Here is a 9,645-nt window from a genome sequence, read left to right on the forward strand (position 1 = left end):
ATTCCAAAATGTGTGAAGTGGTTCACTTTGGAAGGTCAAACTTGAAGGGGTTAACGTCAGGATTCTTAGCAGTGAGTCGAAACAGGGAACTTGGGGTTCATGTCCATCAATCCTTCAAAGTTTCTGCACAAGTTGATAGGGTTATTAAGAAGACATATGTTGGCCTTCATTTGTCAGGGGATTGGGGTTGAAGAACAGTGAGGCAATGTTGCAGTTTTTAAAACTCCGATTAGTCCACACTTGGAATATTGTGTTCAGTTCTGGTCATCTCATTATGGAAAGGATGTGGAAGCTTTGGAGAAGGTGCAGAGGAGATTTACCAGGATGCTGCCCGGATTAGAGAACATGTCTTATGAGGAAAGGTTGATTGAATTCAGGCTTTTATCTTTGGAGTGAAGGAGGATGATAGGAGACTTAATAGAGGTGTACAAAATGCTAAGAGGCATCGATAGAGTGGATAGCCAGAAATGGCTAATATGAGAAGGCATAATTTTAGAGAGACTGGAGGAAAGTATAGGGTGGATGTCAGAGGTAGGTTTCTTTTTTACACAGAGAGCAGTAGGTGCGTGGAACACACTGGCTAGCATGGTTGCAGAAGCAGCTATATTAATGACATTGAAGGGACCCTTGATAGGCAGATTGCGCAACTCTCCCTCACTTAAATCCAAATCACGTGCTAGTCTTGACACCATCATTATGGTCTCGAGGTCCTCATCGACGTCAACGATGGACGAACAACAACAACAACATTGAGGTAGTGCAAAAGGTTGGGGGGGGTAGCAATGCAGAACATAGCACGTGTCTGTCTTTTCATCGACTATGTTCAGCCGTCTTTGTTCCAAATGGTCTCTGGTACCACACCCCAACTCTTCCATAACATTGTTACTGCTTCTGATATATTTGTGGAATTCGTCAGTTTTATTACTTTGCTACTAACTTGCAGCCTGCTCTCACATTTTTTGACAGTTCTCTCTCTTTTCCAGAACTCTGTCTCAAATTCAGGAGACAATCTATCCACTGACATTTGACTGTAAACCGACTGACTCCCACAGCTGCCTAGAATATACCTCTTCCCACACTGTCTCTTGTAAAGATGCCATCACTTTCTCCCAGTTTTTTGGTTTCTCTCATGCATCTGCTCTCAAGATGAGATCTTCCATTCCATGATCTGCAATGTCCTACTTTTTCAGGAAACATGGCTTCCCTTCCACACTGGTTGATGGAGACTCTCACTGTTTCTCAGTCTTTTGCATTCATCAGTCATCCCCCCCCACCCCGCCACCAATTCCCTAGTGTACACCTTTCACCTTATGAGTCTCCCCACTCTGCCAGCTGTAATGGGATCCATCTACTAACCACGCCTTGCCCTTCGCACTCCTTTCTGTCTTCTACGGGGACCAGTCTCTCCATAAATCCCTGGTGCAATTATCCCTCCTTATCCGCACCCCTCCCAACACCGGGCACTTTCCCCTACAGCTGCTGGAGGTGTAAAATTTGTTCTTACACCATCACCCTCATCGCCATCCAGGCACCTAAAGAGTCCTTTTAAGTGGGACAAGGATTCACATGCACCTCCTCCAAACTTGTCTACTGTGGCCTCATACACACTAGTGAGACAAAACACAGATTAATCAATCAGTTTGCAGAGCACGTGCAATCTGTCCACAATAGCCATCCCAAGCTCCTGGTTACATGCAATTTCAACTCCCTTCCCACTCGCATACCGACCTCTCCATCCTTCTCTACTGTCACGATCAGGCCCAACACAATCAAGAAAAATTAACTCTCTTATTATATACCTGCTCAACTCCCCTACCTGGTATAACCTGCCTGCCAGACCACTACTCAATCCACCAATCACTTCAGACTCCTTTCTCACCACTCTTCTCCTCTTAATTCTCAGCCATCTTGCCTCTCCATGCTCACATCTGTAGACAGAGGCACAAAAGGGTAGTTACTTGAGATGTTGAGGGCTGCAATAATCACATAAGAGATGTAGGGTTTCACCCAAACAGATCAAAATTCCCTTTCCTCCACGGAAGTTACAGAACCTGGGCCTCTGTAACTCCCTCTGCAATTGGATCCTCGAATTCCTAACTGGAAGACCACAATCTGTGCGAATTGATGACAATATCTCCTCCTCAGTGACGATCAACACTGGTGCACCTCAGGAGTGTGTGCTTAGCCCACTGCTCTACTCTCTGTATACAGATAACTGTGTGGCTAGGCATAGCTTAAATACCATCTATAAATTTACTAATGATACAACCATTGTTGGTAGAATCTCAGATGGAGATGAGAGGGAGTACAGGAGCGAGATATGCCAACTAGTGGAGTGGTGTCGCAGCAACAACCTGGCACTCAACATCAGTAAGATGAAACAGCTGATTGTGGACTTCAGGAAGGGTAAGATGAAGGAACACGTACCAATCCTCATAAAGGGATCGGAAGTGGAGAGAGTGAGTGGCTTCAACTTCCTAGGTGTCAAGATCTCTGAGGACCTAACCTGGTCCCAACATATCGATGCAGCTACAAAGAAGGCAAGACAGCCTCTATAGTTCATTAGGAGTTTGAAGAGATTTGGTATGTCAACAAAAACACTCAAACACTTATATAGATGTACCATGGAGAGCATTCTGACAGGCTGCATCACTGTCTAATATGGAGGGGCTACTGCACAGGACCAAAACAAGCTGCAGAGGGTCGTAAATTTAGTCAGCTCCATCTCGGGTACTAGCCTACAAAGTACCCAGGACGTCTTCAAGGAGCGGTGTCTCAGAAAGGCAGCGCCCATTATTAAGGACCCCCAGCACTCAGGGCATGCCCTTTTCTTACTGTTACCATCAGGTAGGAGGTACAGAAGCCTGAAGGCACACACTTAGCAATTCAGGAACAGCTTCTTCCCCTCCGCCATCCAATTCCGAAATGGGCATTGGTCCTGTGAACACTACCTCACTTTTTAAATATATTATTTCTGTTTTTGCACTATTTTTAATCTATTCATTGTACATGTACTATAATTGATTTACTTATTTATTATTTATTCTTCTATATTAAGTATTGCATTGAACTGCTGCTGCTAAGTTAACAAATTTCACAACACATGCCGATGATAATAAATGTGATTCGGATTCTGATTCAGAGTCGCTGTTTGACCCACTGAGTTCTTCCATCAGATTGTTTGTGCTCCAGCTTCTGGTATCTGCAATGTCTCGTGTCTTCAACACCTCATAGTCTGCCTAAAATATAAACACTGAGTTTTTTTTATTTCAGATAACCCTGACCTACTGTGTTCCCTTTGATCTTTCCTTTCAAACCACTCTGACCCTTCCACTTTTGTCCCTTTTCCCCCCACTTCAGACTTACATTACCCATTTTCACCCCCCTTCTGGTTCCATCCTCCTGCTAACCACATATTTTAGCCACTACATTCCCTCCTCCATCTGGTTACCACTATCCCACTTTGCTCCCTTATTGGTTCCCATTATCTCCTTCCTTCCTTATCAGATTCCACCACACCTGGGCTTTGTGTTCCTGCTTATCACCCTCCCCTCTTCCCACATGGCTCCATCTTCCTTTTTTGTCTTCATCCATCTGTTGCTCACCTACCTGTCTATCAACCTTCGTTCCCCCTCTCCATCTATCTGTCGTCTTTCAGCCGTCCTCAGTTCACCCATCCATGAAACAAGTTCCTCTCTCAACCCCTTTCCCTTTCCTCTTCATGCCAGCTACCTTCCTTCTCCAATTTCAGTCCTGATGCATGGTTTTGGCCCAAAACATTGATAGTTCCTTCCCCTGCCCCTGCAAATGCTGCTTAACCTGCTGAGTTTCTCCAGCAATTTGTTTTTTTTTAACTCCAAAGCATGATTTCTTCATGCAGCCAAGACTGGAATGAATAATGACCTTAATTGTCTGTTGTAACTTTATGCGTCAGTAATGGTGCTATGATTGCCTTGGCCACAGTCCAGCCTGCTGAATCATAGGCTAATGGGATGCTCTGCCCTTCTGATGATATCCAATTCAGCATTTCACTGATCTAAGTAAAGTCCAGACGATATGGGCTAATAATGTGGCTCATTGATTACTTGAGAAATGATCATGTTCCTCTGAGCTAAATATTTATAGATATTTATAGTACAGTATATCTGCTTTGGCTACAGTGTGCTTAGTACAAAAACACCTGATTTTTTTGGTTTATAGAAGGAATGAACTGAAGTGCACTATTCAAAACTTTCATTGGTAAATATGGCCAAGCAGATTGCCCCATACATCCTTAGGTTAAGTATATTAACTATAGGGATAGAAGTTTGTTACAGGCTGTATCATGTTGTGTAAGCACAAAAATAGTTGCACATTCCACCAATTTAGGGATGTCCAGCACAAGGTACTGAGACCTCCTCCTAAGTTCATGAGGTCCATCCCTCAAACAGCATAAAGTAAGAGTGGGCTTTTTGGATGTGCTTTAGGATTTTATTATGAAGCTGGTTCTACATGGCCTCATTTAATTTTCAAAGGAGATCTTTAAAAATAGGAAGGGTTTGATACAGTAGATAGGGTTAAGAAGCGTCCTAACAGCAAAAGGCAGTCGGTAATACATCTAATGGGGAGTATGGGAGAGGGTAGATAACAGAACTCATTCTGAACAGGAAGTGTCATTTATTTCTATACAACTAGCCTAGGTAACATGTTAGGGGCCTTCCTGGTGTTTATACGTAACCAGAAGCCTAGGGTTCTACTAAAGTAGCTAAAAGTGGTGGATCCATTTGAGTGAATAGGCAAAAGAGGGGTCATTGTCAGGGAGAGATCCCAGTTTGCAGTTGGGGGTGGATTTAGTTGATGTGGTGGTGAAGTAATCTATGACAAACTGAATATTACTGAACTCCTGGTTCTAAACTGAATACTCCAGGATTACTGGTTTGATGTTTAATATTCAATGTGTTGTTTGATCGCCTTTTGCCATTTGTTTTCTCTCGTGTCAGTTTTCTTCACCAGATTCCCTGGTGTTTCTTTGTTTCAGGACTGCCTGTGGGAGGATGAATTTCAGAATTGTGTTCTGTGTACATACTTTGATAATATCTCTGACATTAAGAGGTCATATTTGAGGTATCTGATCATTGTTAGAGTGAGTTTTTTTGGGGTAGATAATTTGTTTACACTTAAATGACTTTGGCCACCAGACTTCTATTTGACAAAGTACTGTGGATTGAGTCCACAACAATGCGCTTCCTAAAAAGGTGTGAATACCAGATGCTTCTGGCGCTGTAGTTTCGAAGACAGTATTATCTATACATTATAAGTATTAATTGTCTTCTATGTTAGCACGTAAAATGCCAAATAAATGTATTGTGGATTTAACTGCATTCCTAAAGCCTGTGGATACCAACCCAGACATGTTGGCATCAGAAGGAAAGGATGAAGTTAGGTGCTGTGTTATTTCGTATGTAGCTTCAATAGGAAACATTGTCTATGCATTATCTATAACTTTTTAAGTAGTGATTGCCTTTGTGTTTAGTATATAAATATCGAGCCCACATTGAGCTAGCAGACCTTTCTGCGGAAAGTATCTCCGTCCGTAAGATGCCTACTGTACCTTGTTGTGTTGAATAAAGCTGCTTTGTATCTACCAGTGACTCTGTCTCTCTGGTGATTTCATCCACGCCACAACAATCATTTACAAAGGCAAAGTAGCAGATAGGTCATGATTGTTGGGTGGCAAGTTGTGTTGCAGAACGTATTTGTTCCATCTTGCCCAAGCAGTGCCGTAAAGGCTTCATCATGAGGTTTAAATTACTAATCAGTCTCTATCAATAAGGTCCAGCAAGTCAGGCAGCATCCTTGTAAGGATCCTTCACCAGAACAATTAACAAGTCCTGCATCGGAAATATTAATTGTTTCTCTTTCTACAGGTGCGGCCTGAACTGCTGAGTATTTCCAGCATTATCTGGTTTTCCTTCAAAATTCCAGCGTCTACGGTTTGTTTTCCATCACACCAATTAGTTGCTCACTCTTTCCCCTGCTTTCATTAGACCTGGAAGTGGGCAAGTTCAAGTAGAGCCAGATCCTTAATTCAAATGGTGAGCTTTCTCACCAGCACCTGATCCAAAGCCACTGTAATTTGACTGGCAGAGGAGTTTTAAATTTCTTCGTTTTCCTCGGGGGCTGAAAGATTAAGGAGCAAATGCCAACAGGTTCTTTCATTGACTGGACAGTCTATAATCTAGTGTTAGAATTTTAGGAGCACTTACTGCCGAGGCGAGGACAGTGAATCATTGGAATACTCTAACACAAGTACTAATGTAACCTGATCACCCTGTTCCAGTATGCCAGAACCACCGAGGCAATGTTACACAGCCACAATAGCTTAATCTGATCCCATCTGCTAAATGACTTAATTCTTCTGTTTCACCAATCACCTTCCCCCAACTTTGTTGCTATCTATTCTAATGATGCAGATGCCCTGTTTTGAAACATTAACTGTTTCTCCTTCTAAAGGTGCTGCCTGACCTGCTAAGATTTTCCCAGCATTTTCTTCTGTTTTAGCACCATGTTGGCCCTATTTTTCTTGTGGGGGGAAGGGAGAGAACCAGCAGGTGAGGTGAAACCTGGAGGGGGAGGGATGAAGAGCTGGGAAGATGGGTAATGGAGAAGGAGTGGGGGTGGGGGTGTTGGAGGACATTACAAGAAGTTTGAGAAATCTTCACTGCCTAAGGATTTTGGCCCAAAATGTCAACTGTACTTCTTTCCATAGATGCTGTAATTGTTATATGGTTATATGCTGCCTGGCCTGCTGAGTTCCTCCAGCATTTTATTTGTGTTGCTTGGATTTCCAGCATCTACGAACATTCTTATGTTTGAGATCACTAACTTAACAGCATAGACCCTTCCTTAGTTCTCCCTATCCTCGATCTCCCTCTTTCGTGACTTTCCCCTGTTATGCCTTTTCCTCAACTTCCCTAATGCTTCTCCTTTGTCTAAGTCCTTCTCTCCATTCTACCGCTACCTTCCCCTCCTCATTCCTGCCGCTTAGCCTTTGCTCCCTCCCCTCCTCATTCCTGCCCCTTAGCCCTTCCTCCCTCCATTCTTACCCCAATATCACTCTGTCTTCTTTTCCCATTATTAGGATTATCTCCCTTTTCACCGTTTTGTTCAAAATGCTTCACCATTACTCGATACTCATTCTCCTTATCTGTTCTAAACTGCCTTCATATAGTTTTTAGTCCTGTGCCTCAATGCTTCCTTCAACTCTAAACTGTAACCCAACCATTCTACACCCCCTAGTCTTGAAACTCATGGACCCCAAAGTTGACTGATCTTTCTTTCCATTGATGCTGGTTAACTGGCAGAGTTAACGTAGAACAGAACAGCACAAGAACCACAATTTTGTGCTGAACCAGAAATAAAGCAAAGAGAGGTTCTTTCGGATTAGACCACAAAATATAGGAGCAGAATTAGGCCAATTAGTCTATTGAGTCTGCTTCATCTTTTCTTCATGGCTGATCCTTTGTTCCTCTCCGTCCCAAACTCCTGACTCTTCCCCCCCCCCATCCCCCGCATCCCTTCTTAACCTGACCAAATAGAATCCATCAACCTCTGCCTTAAACATACATAAAGACTTGGGCTCTATATCTGCCTGTAGCAAAAAATTCCAGATTCACCACTCCCTAGCTCAAGAAATTCCCCCTAATCTCTGTTCTAAAAGGATGCTCTATCAAATGAACACCGTAATGCCTAGTTGATAATGTGCTGAATGAACAACCTTCATGGTTCTTCTTCTTCTTTTTCTTCTATTTCCGGCTGTTTAGACGCATCTAGGCGTATTACAGCCCTCCGCAGGATGTATGATTAATTAGAGAACTTCAAGGAACTCAAATTCTCGAATACAACCTAGTCTCACGTATAAACTGAATAATACTCTTCAATCAGATGTTGATTCTCTTGATGGCCAAACAAAGATTTAATATAAAACCGAAATAAATTTAAGCCAGGTAACCTCTTAAACAACATGCTTCTTTCAATTTTGTATCGATTACAGCTCAGCAAAACATACTGGACTGTCTCTGGACTACCACAGTCACATAATCCAGTAGGATGTTTTCCTATTATCTTTAAACAATAATTTAGCCCACAGTGCCCCAACCTAAGTCTTGTAAATTTCACCATATCTCTACGAATTAAAAGGTAACAGTCTGAGACCTTTTTAACTAGTGGGTGACTAGAAAAATAACGCCTGCCCCTTAATTCATTTTTCCAATCCTCCTGCCACTTCTTCTCTATACATTTTTTAATCCTACTTCTCAATTCTGCTCTGCCTAGGGGAACTCTAATTTCTACTTGCCTGCTCTGTAAGGAAGACTTTGCAATGCATCCACAATTTCATTTCCCTCCACCCCAGCATGCCCAGGTATCCATGAAAATCCAACTGCACAACCCATCTTCCCTACTCTAAATAGCGCTCAGAGAATCTCAATGACTATGTCAGGACGAGCTTTTGATTTACTCCCTTTTATAAACTCTAAGGCAGCAGCAGAATCCGAACAGATGATAACCCTACGTGGTCGAGAGTCTTCTATCCACCATAAGGCCCAGAAGATTGCTAATAATTCTGCTGCAAAGACAGAAACACCATCTGAGACCCGGTGACCAATCTTAACTCCAAGCTGAGACACATACATCCCAAATCCTGCCCTCCTGCTCTCTGGGTCCACTAAGCCATCAGTAAAAGTCTTCAGGTAAGATCCTCATTTATTATTTAAATATTCATTTGTGATCAACGTTGATGAAATTGCACTGCTTCCTTGAAGCTGAAAAAGGAGGAATAGGTCTACTTCTGGTTCTGGAAAGAGCCAAAAAGGGACGGGTGGCAAGCAAATTTGGTCAACTATGTCTTCCTCAGTCAGTTTCAATTTCACAGCCCAGTTATTAACCAAATCTAAAAATGGGTATCTTAATTTTACTTTGGCGCTCTGACTTCCCCTGTAAAAGACACTTTGATGGACAGCTGTGATTGAATCCATTTAGTTTTACCCAATACTGCAGGCCCAACTGAGTTCGTCTTAAATGTAGAGGTATTTCTCCCCTCTCCACACGTAATGCCGGGACTGATGTTGTTCTAAAAGCTCCACAACAGAATCCAAGTGCTTTGGACTGCACAGTGTCTAGTTTTCCAAGCACTGCCGTAGCAGCAGAACCATAAGCAATACAACCATAATCTATAACTGACCTAACATCATAGCTAGATATATTAAGTACATCGTTTCCCGCCCTGCTCCCCAGACGCATCCAGCAATACTTATTGTAACATTTAAAACTTTCTCACACTTTCCAATTGTTTTATCCATATGAACCCTCCAAGTAAGTCTTTCATCAAACCAGACCTAAAAACCTAAAAACTTGAATACCTTGACTCTTTCTAGTGGAGAATCATATAGACGTAATTCACAATCAGGAATCTTTCTTCTAAAGCCAAAAATCATGTATTTGGACTTCCTGAAACCTCACTTATTAGCCCAGTTTTCAACTGATCTTGAAGCCTTTTGCACCTGCCTTAATATATACTTGATGTTTCTTCCTCTTTTCCCCTTCGTGGTTCCAGCATCTATTCTTGCTTTATTTCCCCTCAGCCACCCATTCCCATTTCCACAACAG

Source organism: Mobula hypostoma, chromosome 5, assembly GCF_963921235.1.
Source record: "Mobula hypostoma chromosome 5, sMobHyp1.1, whole genome shotgun sequence".
In the NCBI taxonomy this organism is placed as follows: domain Eukaryota; kingdom Metazoa; phylum Chordata; class Chondrichthyes; order Myliobatiformes; family Myliobatidae; genus Mobula; species Mobula hypostoma.